Source organism: Mytilus trossulus, unplaced genomic scaffold (assembly GCF_036588685.1).
Source record: "Mytilus trossulus isolate FHL-02 unplaced genomic scaffold, PNRI_Mtr1.1.1.hap1 h1tg000782l__unscaffolded, whole genome shotgun sequence".
NCBI classification, from domain to species: Eukaryota; Metazoa; Mollusca; class Bivalvia; order Mytilida; family Mytilidae; genus Mytilus; species Mytilus trossulus.
The window spans coordinates 26257-41996 of NW_026963492.1; the positions used below are offsets into that span (position 1 = coordinate 26257).

At 34.5% G+C, this 15740-nt stretch overlaps 14 non-coding genes across 14 annotated transcripts; all 14 read right to left on the minus strand.

Annotated features, from left to right (window-relative positions):
• Positions 1-69: 69 nt before the first annotated feature.
• Positions 70-262, minus strand: LOC134702936 (U2 spliceosomal RNA). The gene has a single exon (XR_010104615.1). It is a non-coding gene; the product is annotated as a U2 spliceosomal RNA (small nuclear RNA).
• A 976-nt stretch (positions 263-1238) lies between these two features.
• On the minus strand, positions 1239-1431 carry LOC134702938 (U2 spliceosomal RNA). The gene has a single exon (XR_010104616.1). It is a non-coding gene; the product is annotated as a U2 spliceosomal RNA (small nuclear RNA).
• A 976-nt stretch (positions 1432-2407) lies between these two features.
• On the minus strand, positions 2408-2600 carry LOC134702939 (U2 spliceosomal RNA). Its single transcript, XR_010104617.1, has one exon. It is a non-coding gene; the product is annotated as a U2 spliceosomal RNA (small nuclear RNA).
• Positions 2601-3576: 976 nt separating this feature from the next.
• Positions 3577-3769, minus strand: LOC134702940 (U2 spliceosomal RNA). Its single transcript, XR_010104618.1, has one exon. It is a non-coding gene; the product is annotated as a U2 spliceosomal RNA (small nuclear RNA).
• A 976-nt stretch (positions 3770-4745) lies between these two features.
• On the minus strand, positions 4746-4938 carry LOC134702941 (U2 spliceosomal RNA). The gene has a single exon (XR_010104619.1). It is a non-coding gene; the product is annotated as a U2 spliceosomal RNA (small nuclear RNA).
• A 976-nt stretch (positions 4939-5914) lies between these two features.
• LOC134702943 (U2 spliceosomal RNA) lies at positions 5915-6107 on the minus strand. The gene has a single exon (XR_010104622.1). It is a non-coding gene; the product is annotated as a U2 spliceosomal RNA (small nuclear RNA).
• Positions 6108-7083: 976 nt separating this feature from the next.
• LOC134702944 (U2 spliceosomal RNA) lies at positions 7084-7276 on the minus strand. Its single transcript, XR_010104623.1, has one exon. It is a non-coding gene; the product is annotated as a U2 spliceosomal RNA (small nuclear RNA).
• A 976-nt stretch (positions 7277-8252) lies between these two features.
• Positions 8253-8445, minus strand: LOC134702945 (U2 spliceosomal RNA). Its single transcript, XR_010104624.1, has one exon. It is a non-coding gene; the product is annotated as a U2 spliceosomal RNA (small nuclear RNA).
• Positions 8446-9421: 976 nt separating this feature from the next.
• Positions 9422-9614, minus strand: LOC134702946 (U2 spliceosomal RNA). Its single transcript, XR_010104625.1, has one exon. It is a non-coding gene; the product is annotated as a U2 spliceosomal RNA (small nuclear RNA).
• Positions 9615-10590: 976 nt separating this feature from the next.
• On the minus strand, positions 10591-10783 carry LOC134702947 (U2 spliceosomal RNA). The gene has a single exon (XR_010104626.1). It is a non-coding gene; the product is annotated as a U2 spliceosomal RNA (small nuclear RNA).
• Positions 10784-11758: 975 nt separating this feature from the next.
• LOC134702949 (U2 spliceosomal RNA) lies at positions 11759-11951 on the minus strand. Its single transcript, XR_010104627.1, has one exon. It is a non-coding gene; the product is annotated as a U2 spliceosomal RNA (small nuclear RNA).
• A 976-nt stretch (positions 11952-12927) lies between these two features.
• On the minus strand, positions 12928-13120 carry LOC134702950 (U2 spliceosomal RNA). Its single transcript, XR_010104628.1, has one exon. It is a non-coding gene; the product is annotated as a U2 spliceosomal RNA (small nuclear RNA).
• Positions 13121-14096: 976 nt separating this feature from the next.
• On the minus strand, positions 14097-14289 carry LOC134702951 (U2 spliceosomal RNA). Its single transcript, XR_010104629.1, has one exon. It is a non-coding gene; the product is annotated as a U2 spliceosomal RNA (small nuclear RNA).
• A 976-nt stretch (positions 14290-15265) lies between these two features.
• LOC134702952 (U2 spliceosomal RNA) lies at positions 15266-15458 on the minus strand. Its single transcript, XR_010104630.1, has one exon. It is a non-coding gene; the product is annotated as a U2 spliceosomal RNA (small nuclear RNA).
• Positions 15459-15740: the final 282 nt, after the last annotated feature.

Consider the following 15740-nt stretch of genomic DNA (forward strand, 5'->3'; position numbering starts at 1 on the left):
TATTTTACTGGGGCTGTTTCTCAGACTATAGAAGGAGCTATTTTTCTATTTTAATTTTCTCCCCGAAATGGGGAGTGAGCCGATCCTGGAGGTACTGCAATACCAGGCCAACTCGTGGCAAGAGCGGTGCAAGCACCTAACATCTCACCTAGTTGCAAAAATCAGTTTAATATCGAAGTACCCACATGGGGTACGTATCAGATATTAAGCTGATAAGAACAGATACTACACTTTGATCTTAGCCAAAAGGCCGAGAAGCGATACTCAAATGTTTCCGAGTTTCCAAAGCCTATAAATCCTATGTCTTACTCAGACACGGTGTTTTAATTTTAAAACAAGCTACACAAATTTTGCAAATGTATATACAAAAAGCACACGAAACACGAGATCTTGCTTTGCTTTAATTACCCAACAGCATGAAACGATTTCTGCATGACAAAACTGGTGTGAAAATAAAAAAAGCGGCTTGTGAAATACGGCAAGTCGCAATAAAAGGGAGAATGCATTTTTAAACGTATGTCATACGTATACGTATTCGTATTTAATCTTAATCGAACAAAACAACATGACAATTTTAATTCATTCTATGTCCGACGAACGCAGATTTCAAAGCCTTGAAAATTTCATTGATCACAAAATAAATTCAACGCTTTTTCACAATCAGCACGGACTTTTCACTCTGTCGTTTAAATAAAAAACACACAAACAGTTCATCTGTTCTATTTTTTAAAGGAATTAACCGGTACAGCTATGTTTAAATTAATTTTAAAAGGAGGAAAAAACTTACCGGCCGACTGTAGTTTCCATCGTTTGCCCTCGTTCTGAGGCGACGTCGCTATTAACGATGATTGAAACAGTAGAAGGGGACGTAATTATTTTCCCCGCGTTTTTCCGTAACGCTAAAAATTTATATAGAGTTTGTTTTAAAGGAACGAGAATACATTATTACACTGACATATGCTGTTATGAATACAAGCGAGAGAGAAAAAGAGAAAAAAAAAAACCATCACATTATTAGAAAAGAAAAAAATACTTTTCAGAGAACAGACATAAAAAAATAAAATAATATGCGATTTATTTTACATGCGCGAGAAGTAGAATTAATTTACAACAATGAGTAAAACTATACAATACATAACATAAAATAATATAGAAAAAGTATTAGAGAATATTTTACTGGGGCTGTTTCTCAGACTATAGAAGGAGCTATTTTTCTATTTTAATTTTCTCCCCGAAATGGGGAGTGAGCCGATCCTGGAGGTACTGCAATACCAGGCCAACTCGTGGCAAGAGCGGTGCAAGCACCTAACATCTCACCTAGTTGCAAAAATCAGTTTAATATCGAAGTACCCACATGGGGTACGTATCAGATATTAAGCTGATAAGAACAGATACTACACTTTGATCTTAGCCAAAAGGCCGAGAAGCGATACTCAAATGTTTCCGAGTTTCCAAAGCCTATAAATCCTATGTCTTACTCAGACACGGTGTTTTAATTTTAAAACAAGCTACACAAATTTTGCAAATGTATATACAAAAAGCACACGAAACACGAGATCTTGCTTTGCTTTAATTACCCAACAGCATGAAACGATTTCTGCATGACAAAACTGGTGTGAAAATAAAAAAAGCGGCTTGTGAAATACGGCAAGTCGCAATAAAAGGGAGAATGCATTTTTAAACGTATGTCATACGTATACGTATTCGTATTTAATCTTAATCGAACAAAACAACATGACAATTTTAATTCATTCTATGTCCGACGAACGCAGATTTCAAAGCCTTGAAAATTTCATTGATCACAAAATAAATTCAACGCTTTTTCACAATCAGCACGGACTTTTCACTCTGTCGTTTAAATAAAAAACACACAAACAGTTCATCTGTTCTATTTTTTAAAGGAATTAACCGGTACAGCTATGTTTAAATTAATTTTAAAAGGAGGAAAAAACTTACCGGCCGACTGTAGTTTCCATCGTTTGCCCTCGTTCTGAGGCGACGTCGCTATTAACGATGATTGAAACAGTAGAAGGGGACGTAATTATTTTCCCCGCGTTTTTCCGTAACGCTAAAAATTTATATAGAGTTTGTTTTAAAGGAACGAGAATACATTATTACACTGACATATGCTGTTATGAATACAAGCGAGAGAGAAAAAGAGAAAAAAAAAAACCATCACATTATTAGAAAAGAAAAAAATACTTTTCAGAGAACAGACATAAAAAAATAAAATAATATGCGATTTATTTTACATGCGCGAGAAGTAGAATTAATTTACAACAATGAGTAAAACTATACAATACATAACATAAAATAATATAGAAAAAGTATTAGAGAATATTTTACTGGGGCTGTTTCTCAGACTATAGAAGGAGCTATTTTTCTATTTTAATTTTCTCCCCGAAATGGGGAGTGAGCCGATCCTGGAGGTACTGCAATACCAGGCCAACTCGTGGCAAGAGCGGTGCAAGCACCTAACATCTCACCTAGTTGCAAAAATCAGTTTAATATCGAAGTACCCACATGGGGTACGTATCAGATATTAAGCTGATAAGAACAGATACTACACTTTGATCTTAGCCAAAAGGCCGAGAAGCGATACTCAAATGTTTCCGAGTTTCCAAAGCCTATAAATCCTATGTCTTACTCAGACACGGTGTTTTAATTTTAAAACAAGCTACACAAATTTTGCAAATGTATATACAAAAAGCACACGAAACACGAGATCTTGCTTTGCTTTAATTACCCAACAGCATGAAACGATTTCTGCATGACAAAACTGGTGTGAAAATAAAAAAAGCGGCTTGTGAAATACGGCAAGTCGCAATAAAAGGGAGAATGCATTTTTAAACGTATGTCATACGTATACGTATTCGTATTTAATCTTAATCGAACAAAACAACATGACAATTTTAATTCATTCTATGTCCGACGAACGCAGATTTCAAAGCCTTGAAAATTTCATTGATCACAAAATAAATTCAACGCTTTTTCACAATCAGCACGGACTTTTCACTCTGTCGTTTAAATAAAAAACACACAAACAGTTCATCTGTTCTATTTTTTAAAGGAATTAACCGGTACAGCTATGTTTAAATTAATTTTAAAAGGAGGAAAAAACTTACCGGCCGACTATAGTTTCCATCGTTTGCCCTCGTTCTGAGGCGACGTCGCTATTAACGATGATTGAAACAGTAGAAGGGGACGTAATTATTTTCCCCGCGTTTTTCCGTAACGCTAAAAATTTATATAGAGTTTGTTTTAAAGGAACGAGAATACATTATTACACTGACATATGCTGTTATGAATACAAGCGAGAGAGAAAAAGAGAAAAAAAAAAACCATCACATTATTAGAAAAGAAAAAAATACTTTTCAGAGAACAGACATAAAAAAATAAAATAATATGCGATTTATTTTACATGCGCGAGAAGTAGAATTAATTTACAACAATGAGTAAAACTATACAATACATAACATAAAATAATATAGAAAAAGTATTAGAGAATATTTTACTGGGGCTGTTTCTCAGACTATAGAAGGAGCTATTTTTCTATTTTAATTTTCTCCCCGAAATGGGGAGTGAGCCGATCCTGGAGGTACTGCAATACCAGGCCAACTCGTGGCAAGAGCGGTGCAAGCACCTAACATCTCACCTAGTTGCAAAAATCAGTTTAATATCGAAGTACCCACATGGGGTACGTATCAGATATTAAGCTGATAAGAACAGATACTACACTTTGATCTTAGCCAAAAGGCCGAGAAGCGATACTCAAATGTTTCCGAGTTTCCAAAGCCTATAAATCCTATGTCTTACTCAGACACGGTGTTTTAATTTTAAAACAAGCTACACAAATTTTGCAAATGTATATACAAAAAGCACACGAAACACGAGATCTTGCTTTGCTTTAATTACCCAACAGCATGAAACGATTTCTGCATGACAAAACTGGTGTGAAAATAAAAAAAGCGGCTTGTGAAATACGGCAAGTCGCAATAAAAGGGAGAATGCATTTTTAAACGTATGTCATACGTATACGTATTCGTATTTAATCTTAATCGAACAAAACAACATGACAATTTTAATTCATTCTATGTCCGACGAACGCAGATTTCAAAGCCTTGAAAATTTCATTGATCACAAAATAAATTCAACGCTTTTTCACAATCAGCACGGACTTTTCACTCTGTCGTTTAAATAAAAAACACACAAACAGTTCATCTGTTCTATTTTTTAAAGGAATTAACCGGTACAGCTATGTTTAAATTAATTTTAAAAGGAGGAAAAAACTTACCGGCCGACTGTAGTTTCCATCGTTTGCCCTCGTTCTGAGGCGACGTCGCTATTAACGATGATTGAAACAGTAGAAGGGGACGTAATTATTTTCCCCGCGTTTTTCCGTAACGCTAAAAATTTATATAGAGTTTGTTTTAAAGGAACGAGAATACATTATTACACTGACATATGCTGTTATGAATACAAGCGAGAGAGAAAAAGAGAAAAAAAAAAACCATCACATTATTAGAAAAGAAAAAAATACTTTTCAGAGAACAGACATAAAAAAATAAAATAATATGCGATTTATTTTACATGCGCGAGAAGTAGAATTAATTTACAACAATGAGTAAAACTATACAATACATAACATAAAATAATATAGAAAAAGTATTAGAGAATATTTTACTGGGGCTGTTTCTCAGACTATAGAAGGAGCTATTTTTCTATTTTAATTTTCTCCCCGAAATGGGGAGTGAGCCGATCCTGGAGGTACTGCAATACCAGGCCAACTCGTGGCAAGAGCGGTGCAAGCACCTAACATCTCACCTAGTTGCAAAAATCAGTTTAATATCGAAGTACCCACATGGGGTACGTATCAGATATTAAGCTGATAAGAACAGATACTACACTTTGATCTTAGCCAAAAGGCCGAGAAGCGATACTCAAATGTTTCCGAGTTTCCAAAGCCTATAAATCCTATGTCTTACTCAGACACGGTGTTTTAATTTTAAAACAAGCTACACAAATTTTGCAAATGTATATACAAAAAGCACACGAAACACGAGATCTTGCTTTGCTTTAATTACCCAACAGCATGAAACGATTTCTGCATGACAAAACTGGTGTGAAAATAAAAAAAGCGGCTTGTGAAATACGGCAAGTCGCAATAAAAGGGAGAATGCATTTTTAAACGTATGTCATACGTATACGTATTCGTATTTAATCTTAATCGAACAAAACAACATGACAATTTTAATTCATTCTATGTCCGACGAACGCAGATTTCAAAGCCTTGAAAATTTCATTGATCACAAAATAAATTCAACGCTTTTTCACAATCAGCACGGACTTTTCACTCTGTCGTTTAAATAAAAAACACACAAACAGTTCATCTGTTCTATTTTTTAAAGGAATTAACCGGTACAGCTATGTTTAAATTAATTTTAAAAGGAGGAAAAAACTTACCGGCCGACTGTAGTTTCCATCGTTTGCCCTCGTTCTGAGGCGACGTCGCTATTAACGATGATTGAAACAGTAGAAGGGGACGTAATTATTTTCCCCGCGTTTTTCCGTAACGCTAAAAATTTATATAGAGTTTGTTTTAAAGGAACGAGAATACATTATTACACTGACATATGCTGTTATGAATACAAGCGAGAGAGAAAAAGAGAAAAAAAAAAACCATCACATTATTAGAAAAGAAAAAAATACTTTTCAGAGAACAGACATAAAAAAATAAAATAATATGCGATTTATTTTACATGCGCGAGAAGTAGAATTAATTTACAACAATGAGTAAAACTATACAATACATAACATAAAATAATATAGAAAAAGTATTAGAGAATATTTTACTGGGGCTGTTTCTCAGACTATAGAAGGAGCTATTTTTCTATTTTAATTTTCTCCCCGAAATGGGGAGTGAGCCGATCCTGGAGGTACTGCAATACCAGGCCAACTCGTGGCAAGAGCGGTGCAAGCACCTAACATCTCACCTAGTTGCAAAAATCAGTTTAATATCGAAGTACCCACATGGGGTACGTATCAGATATTAAGCTGATAAGAACAGATACTACACTTTGATCTTAGCCAAAAGGCCGAGAAGCGATACTCAAATGTTTCCGAGTTTCCAAAGCCTATAAATCCTATGTCTTACTCAGACACGGTGTTTTAATTTTAAAACAAGCTACACAAATTTTGCAAATGTATATACAAAAAGCACACGAAACACGAGATCTTGCTTTGCTTTAATTACCCAACAGCATGAAACGATTTCTGCATGACAAAACTGGTGTGAAAATAAAAAAAGCGGCTTGTGAAATACGGCAAGTCGCAATAAAAGGGAGAATGCATTTTTAAACGTATGTCATACGTATACGTATTCGTATTTAATCTTAATCGAACAAAACAACATGACAATTTTAATTCATTCTATGTCCGACGAACGCAGATTTCAAAGCCTTGAAAATTTCATTGATCACAAAATAAATTCAACGCTTTTTCACAATCAGCACGGACTTTTCACTCTGTCGTTTAAATAAAAAACACACAAACAGTTCATCTGTTCTATTTTTTAAAGGAATTAACCGGTACAGCTATGTTTAAATTAATTTTAAAAGGAGGAAAAAACTTACCGGCCGACTGTAGTTTCCATCGTTTGCCCTCGTTCTGAGGCGACGTCGCTATTAACGATGATTGAAACAGTAGAAGGGGACGTAATTATTTTCCCCGCGTTTTTCCGTAACGCTAAAAATTTATATAGAGTTTGTTTTAAAGGAACGAGAATACATTATTACACTGACATATGCTGTTATGAATACAAGCGAGAGAGAAAAAGAGAAAAAAAAAAACCATCACATTATTAGAAAAGAAAAAAATACTTTTCAGAGAACAGACATAAAAAAATAAAATAATATGCGATTTATTTTACATGCGCGAGAAGTAGAATTAATTTACAACAATGAGTAAAACTATACAATACATAACATAAAATAATATAGAAAAAGTATTAGAGAATATTTTACTGGGGCTGTTTCTCAGACTATAGAAGGAGCTATTTTTCTATTTTAATTTTCTCCCCGAAATGGGGAGTGAGCCGATCCTGGAGGTACTGCAATACCAGGCCAACTCGTGGCAAGAGCGGTGCAAGCACCTAACATCTCACCTAGTTGCAAAAATCAGTTTAATATCGAAGTACCCACATGGGGTACGTATCAGATATTAAGCTGATAAGAACAGATACTACACTTTGATCTTAGCCAAAAGGCCGAGAAGCGATACTCAAATGTTTCCGAGTTTCCAAAGCCTATAAATCCTATGTCTTACTCAGACACGGTGTTTTAATTTTAAAACAAGCTACACAAATTTTGCAAATGTATATACAAAAAGCACACGAAACACGAGATCTTGCTTTGCTTTAATTACCCAACAGCATGAAACGATTTCTGCATGACAAAACTGGTGTGAAAATAAAAAAAGCGGCTTGTGAAATACGGCAAGTCGCAATAAAAGGGAGAATGCATTTTTAAACGTATGTCATACGTATACGTATTCGTATTTAATCTTAATCGAACAAAACAACATGACAATTTTAATTCATTCTATGTCCGACGAACGCAGATTTCAAAGCCTTGAAAATTTCATTGATCACAAAATAAATTCAACGCTTTTTCACAATCAGCACGGACTTTTCACTCTGTCGTTTAAATAAAAAACACACAAACAGTTCATCTGTTCTATTTTTTAAAGGAATTAACCGGTACAGCTATGTTTAAATTAATTTTAAAAGGAGGAAAAAACTTACCGGCCGACTGTAGTTTCCATCGTTTGCCCTCGTTCTGAGGCGACGTCGCTATTAACGATGATTGAAACAGTAGAAGGGGACGTAATTATTTTCCCCGCGTTTTTCCGTAACGCTAAAAATTTATATAGAGTTTGTTTTAAAGGAACGAGAATACATTATTACACTGACATATGCTGTTATGAATACAAGCGAGAGAGAAAAAGAGAAAAAAAAAAACCATCACATTATTAGAAAAGAAAAAAATACTTTTCAGAGAACAGACATAAAAAAATAAAATAATATGCGATTTATTTTACATGCGCGAGAAGTAGAATTAATTTACAACAATGAGTAAAACTATACAATACATAACATAAAATAATATAGAAAAAGTATTAGAGAATATTTTACTGGGGCTGTTTCTCAGACTATAGAAGGAGCTATTTTTCTATTTTAATTTTCTCCCCGAAATGGGGAGTGAGCCGATCCTGGAGGTACTGCAATACCAGGCCAACTCGTGGCAAGAGCGGTGCAAGCACCTAACATCTCACCTAGTTGCAAAAATCAGTTTAATATCGAAGTACCCACATGGGGTACGTATCAGATATTAAGCTGATAAGAACAGATACTACACTTTGATCTTAGCCAAAAGGCCGAGAAGCGATACTCAAATGTTTCCGAGTTTCCAAAGCCTATAAATCCTATGTCTTACTCAGACACGGTGTTTTAATTTTAAAACAAGCTACACAAATTTTGCAAATGTATATACAAAAAGCACACGAAACACGAGATCTTGCTTTGCTTTAATTACCCAACAGCATGAAACGATTTCTGCATGACAAAACTGGTGTGAAAATAAAAAAAGCGGCTTGTGAAATACGGCAAGTCGCAATAAAAGGGAGAATGCATTTTTAAACGTATGTCATACGTATACGTATTCGTATTTAATCTTAATCGAACAAAACAACATGACAATTTTAATTCATTCTATGTCCGACGAACGCAGATTTCAAAGCCTTGAAAATTTCATTGATCACAAAATAAATTCAACGCTTTTTCACAATCAGCACGGACTTTTCACTCTGTCGTTTAAATAAAAAACACACAAACAGTTCATCTGTTCTATTTTTTAAAGGAATTAACCGGTACAGCTATGTTTAAATTAATTTTAAAAGGAGGAAAAAACTTACCGGCCGACTGTAGTTTCCATCGTTTGCCCTCGTTCTGAGGCGACGTCGCTATTAACGATGATTGAAACAGTAGAAGGGGACGTAATTATTTTCCCCGCGTTTTTCCGTAACGCTAAAAATTTATATAGAGTTTGTTTTAAAGGAACGAGAATACATTATTACACTGACATATGCTGTTATGAATACAAGCGAGAGAGAAAAAGAGAAAAAAAAAAACCATCACATTATTAGAAAAGAAAAAAATACTTTTCAGAGAACAGACATAAAAAAATAAAATAATATGCGATTTATTTTACATGCGCGAGAAGTAGAATTAATTTACAACAATGAGTAAAACTATACAATACATAACATAAAATAATATAGAAAAAGTATTAGAGAATATTTTACTGGGGCTGTTTCTCAGACTATAGAAGGAGCTATTTTTCTATTTTAATTTTCTCCCCGAAATGGGGAGTGAGCCGATCCTGGAGGTACTGCAATACCAGGCCAACTCGTGGCAAGAGCGGTGCAAGCACCTAACATCTCACCTAGTTGCAAAAATCAGTTTAATATCGAAGTACCCACATGGGGTACGTATCAGATATTAAGCTGATAAGAACAGATACTACACTTTGATCTTAGCCAAAAGGCCGAGAAGCGATACTCAAATGTTTCCGAGTTTCCAAAGCCTATAAATCCTATGTCTTACTCAGACACGGTGTTTTAATTTTAAAACAAGCTACACAAATTTTGCAAATGTATATACAAAAAGCACACGAAACACGAGATCTTGCTTTGCTTTAATTACCCAACAGCATGAAACGATTTCTGCATGACAAAACTGGTGTGAAAATAAAAAAAGCGGCTTGTGAAATACGGCAAGTCGCAATAAAAGGGAGAATGCATTTTTAAACGTATGTCATACGTATACGTATTCGTATTTAATCTTAATCGAACAAAACAACATGACAATTTTAATTCATTCTATGTCCGACGAACGCAGATTTCAAAGCCTTGAAAATTTCATTGATCACAAAATAAATTCAACGCTTTTTCACAATCAGCACGGACTTTTCACTCTGTCGTTTAAATAAAAAACACACAAACAGTTCATCTGTTCTATTTTTTAAAGGAATTAACCGGTACAGCTATGTTTAAATTAATTTTAAAAGGAGGAAAAAACTTACCGGCCGACTGTAGTTTCCATCGTTTGCCCTCGTTCTGAGGCGACGTCGCTATTAACGATGATTGAAACAGTAGAAGGGGACGTAATTATTTTCCCCGCGTTTTTCCGTAACGCTAAAAATTTATATAGAGTTTGTTTTAAAGGAACGAGAATACATTATTACACTGACATATGCTGTTATGAATACAAGCGAGAGAGAAAAAGAGAAAAAAAAAAACCATCACATTATTAGAAAAGAAAAAAATACTTTTCAGAGAACAGACATAAAAAAATAAAATAATATGCGATTTATTTTACATGCGCGAGAAGTAGAATTAATTTACAACAATGAGTAAAACTATACAATACATAACATAAAATAATATAGAAAAAGTATTAGAGAATATTTTACTGGGGCTGTTTCTCAGACTATAGAAGGAGCTATTTTTCTATTTTAATTTTCTCCCCGAAATGGGGAGTGAGCCGATCCTGGAGGTACTGCAATACCAGGCCAACTCGTGGCAAGAGCGGTGCAAGCACCTAACATCTCACCTAGTTGCAAAAATCAGTTTAATATCGAAGTACCCACATGGGGTACGTATCAGATATTAAGCTGATAAGAACAGATACTACACTTTGATCTTAGCCAAAAGGCCGAGAAGCGATACTCAAATGTTTCCGAGTTTCCAAAGCCTATAAATCCTATGTCTTACTCAGACACGGTGTTTTAATTTTAAAACAAGCTACACAAATTTTGCAAATGTATATACAAAAAGCACACGAAACACGAGATCTTGCTTTGCTTTAATTACCCAACAGCATGAAACGATTTCTGCATGACAAAACTGGTGTGAAAATAAAAAAAGCGGCTTGTGAAATACGGCAAGTCGCAATAAAAGGGAGAATGCATTTTTAAACGTATGTCATACGTATACGTATTCGTATTTAATCTTAATCGAACAAAACAACATGACAATTTTAATTCATTCTATGTCCGACGAACGCAGATTTCAAAGCCTTGAAAATTTCATTGATCACAAAATAAATTCAACGCTTTTTCACAATCAGCACGGACTTTTCACTCTGTCGTTTAAATAAAAAACACACAAACAGTTCATCTGTTCTATTTTTTAAAGGAATTAACCGGTACAGCTATGTTTAAATTAATTTTAAAAGGAGGAAAAAACTTACCGGCCGACTGTAGTTTCCATCGTTTGCCCTCGTTCTGAGGCGACGTCGCTATTAACGATGATTGAAACAGTAGAAGGGGACGTAATTATTTTCCCCGCGTTTTTCCGTAACGCTAAAAATTTATATAGAGTTTGTTTTAAAGGAACGAGAATACATTATTACACTGACATATGCTGTTATGAATACAAGCGAGAGAGAAAAAGAGAAAAAAAAAACCATCACATTATTAGAAAAGAAAAAAATACTTTTCAGAGAACAGACATAAAAAAATAAAATAATATGCGATTTATTTTACATGCGCGAGAAGTAGAATTAATTTACAACAATGAGTAAAACTATACAATACATAACATAAAATAATATAGAAAAAGTATTAGAGAATATTTTACTGGGGCTGTTTCTCAGACTATAGAAGGAGCTATTTTTCTATTTTAATTTTCTCCCCGAAATGGGGAGTGAGCCGATCCTGGAGGTACTGCAATACCAGGCCAACTCGTGGCAAGAGCGGTGCAAGCACCTAACATCTCACCTAGTTGCAAAAATCAGTTTAATATCGAAGTACCCACATGGGGTACGTATCAGATATTAAGCTGATAAGAACAGATACTACACTTTGATCTTAGCCAAAAGGCCGAGAAGCGATACTCAAATGTTTCCGAGTTTCCAAAGCCTATAAATCCTATGTCTTACTCAGACACGGTGTTTTAATTTTAAAACAAGCTACACAAATTTTGCAAATGTATATACAAAAAGCACACGAAACACGAGATCTTGCTTTGCTTTAATTACCCAACAGCATGAAACGATTTCTGCATGACAAAACTGGTGTGAAAATAAAAAAAGCGGCTTGTGAAATACGGCAAGTCGCAATAAAAGGGAGAATGCATTTTTAAACGTATGTCATACGTATACGTATTCGTATTTAATCTTAATCGAACAAAACAACATGACAATTTTAATTCATTCTATGTCCGACGAACGCAGATTTCAAAGCCTTGAAAATTTCATTGATCACAAAATAAATTCAACGCTTTTTCACAATCAGCACGGACTTTTCACTCTGTCGTTTAAATAAAAAACACACAAACAGTTCATCTGTTCTATTTTTTAAAGGAATTAACCGGTACAGCTATGTTTAAATTAATTTTAAAAGGAGGAAAAAACTTACCGGCCGACTGTAGTTTCCATCGTTTGCCCTCGTTCTGAGGCGACGTCGCTATTAACGATGATTGAAACAGTAGAAGGGGACGTAATTATTTTCCCCGCGTTTTTCCGTAACGCTAAAAATTTATATAGAGTTTGTTTTAAAGGAACGAGAATACATTATTACACTGACATATGCTGTTATGAATACAAGCGAGAGAGAAAAAGAGAAAAAAAAAAACCATCACATTATTAGAAAAGAAAAAAATACTTTTCAGAGAACAGACATAAAAAAATAAAATAATATGCGATTTATTTTACATGCGCGAGAAGTAGAATTAATTTACAACAATGAGTAAAACTATACAATACATAACATAAAATAATATAGAAAAAGTATTAGAGAATATTTTACTGGGGCTGTTTCTCAGACTATAGAAGGAGCTATTTTTCTATTTTAATTTTCTCCCCGAAATGGGGAGTGAGCCGATCCTGGAGGTACTGCAATACCAGGCCAACTCGTGGCAAGAGCGGTGCAAGCACCTAACATCTCACCTAGTTGCAAAAATCAGTTTAATATCGAAGTACCCACATGGGGTACGTATCAGATATTAAGCTGATAAGAACAGATACTACACTTTGATCTTAGCCAAAAGGCCGAGAAGCGATACTCAAATGTTTCCGAGTTTCCAAAGCCTATAAATCCTATGTCTTACTCAGACACGGTGTTTTAATTTTAAAACAAGCTACACAAATTTTGCAAATGTATATACAAAAAGCACACGAAACACGAGATCTTGCTTTGCTTTAATTACCCAACAGCATGAAACGATTTCTGCATGACAAAACTGGTGTGAAAATAAAAAAAGCGGCTTGTGAAATACGGCAAGTCGCAATAAAAGGGAGAATGCATTTTTAAACGTATGTCATACGTATACGTATTCGTATTTAATCTTAATCGAACAAAACAACATGACAATTTTAATTCATTCTATGTCCGACGAACGCAGATTTCAAAGCCTTGAAAATTTCATTGATCACAAAATAAATTCAACGCTTTTTCACAATCAGCACGGACTTTTCACTCTGTCGTTTAAATAAAAAACACACAAACAGTTCATCTGTTCTATTTTTTAAAGGAATTAACCGGTACAGCTATGTTTAAATTAATTTTAAAAGGAGGAAAAAACTTACCGGCCGACTGTAGTTTCCATCGTTTGCCCTCGTTCTGAGGCGACGTCGCTATTAACGATGATTGAAACAGTAGAAGGGGACGTAATTATTTTCCCCGCGTTTTTCCGTAACGCTAAAAATTTATATAGAGTTTGTTTTAAAGGAACGAGAATACATTATTACACTGACATATGCTGTTATGAATACAAGCGAGAGAGAAAAAGAGAAAAAAAAAAACCATCACATTATTAGAAAAGAAAAAAATACTTTTCAGAGAACAGACATAAAAAAATAAAATAATATGCGATTTATTTTACATGCGCGAGAAGTAGAATTAATTTACAACAATGAGTAAAACTATACAATACATAACATAAAATAATATAGAAAAAGTATTAGAGAATATTTTACTGGGGCTGTTTCTCAGACTATAGAAGGAGCTATTTTTCTATTTTAATTTTCTCCCCGAAATGGGGAGTGAGCCGATCCTGGAGGTACTGCAATACCAGGCCAACTCGTGGCAAGAGCGGTGCAAGCACCTAACATCTCACCTAGTTGCAAAAATCAGTTTAATATCGAAGTACCCACATGGGGTACGTATCAGATATTAAGCTGATAAGAACAGATACTACACTTTGATCTTAGCCAAAAGGCCGAGAAGCGATACTCAAATGTTTCCGAGTTTCCAAAGCCTATAAATCCTATGTCTTACTCAGACACGGTGTTTTAATTTTAAAACAAGCTACACAAATTTTGCAAATGTATATACAAAAAGCACACGAAACACGAGATCTTGCTTTGCTTTAATTACCCAACAGCATGAAACGATTTCTGCATGACAAAACTGGTGTGAAAATAAAAAAAGCGGCTTGTGAAATACGGCAAGTCGCAATAAAAGGGAGAATGCATTTTTAAACGTATGTCATACGTATACGTATTCGTATTTAATCTTAATCGAACAAAACAACATGACAATTTTAATTCATTCTATGTCCGACGAACGCAGATTTCAAAGCCTTGAAAATTTCATTGATCACAAAATAAATTCAACGCTTTTTCACAATCAGCACGGACTTTTCACTCTGTCGTTTAAATAAAAAACACACAAACAGTTCATCTGTTCTATTTTTTAAAGGAATTAACCGGTACAGCTATGTTTAAATTAATTTTAAAAGGAGGAAAAAACTTACCGGCCGACTGTAGTTTCCATCGTTTGCCCTCGTTCTGAGGCGACGTCGCTATTAACGATGATTGAAACAGTAGAAGGGGACGTAATTATTTTCCCCGCGTTTTTCCGTAACGCTAAAAATTTATATAGAGTTTGTTTTAAAGGAACGAGAATACATTATTACACTGACATATGCTGTTATGAATACAAGCGAGAGAGAAAAAGAGAAAAAAAAAAACCATCACATTATTAGAAAAGAAAAAAATACTTTTCAGAGAACAGACATAAAAAAATAAAATAATATGCGATTTATTTTACATGCGCGAGAAGTAGAATTAATTTACAACAATGAGTAAAACTATACAATACATAACATAAAATAATATAGAAAAAGTATTAGAGAATATTTTACTGGGGCTGTTTCTCAGACTATAGAAGGAGCTATTTTTCTATTTTAATTTTCTCCCCGAAATGGGGAGTGAGCCGATCCTGGAGGTACTGCAATACCAGGCCAACTCGTGGCAAGAGCGGTGCAAGCACCTAACATCTCACCTAGTTGCAAAAATCAGTTTAATATCGAAGTACCCACATGGGGTACGTATCAGATATTAAGCTGATAAGAACAGATACTACACTTTGATCTTAGCCAAAAGGCCGAGAAGCGATACTCAAATGTTTCCGAGTTTCCAAAGCCTATAAATCCTATGTCTTACTCAGACACGGTGTTTTAATTTTAAAACAAGCTACACAAATTTTGCAAATGTATATACAAAAAGCACACGAAACACGAGATCTTGCTTTGCTTTAATTACCCAACAGCATGAAACGATTTCTGCATGACAAAACTGGTGTGAAAATAAAAAAAGCGGCTTGTGAAATACGGCAAGTCGCAATAAAAGGGAGAATGCATTTTTAAACGTATGTCATACGTATACGTATTCGTATTTA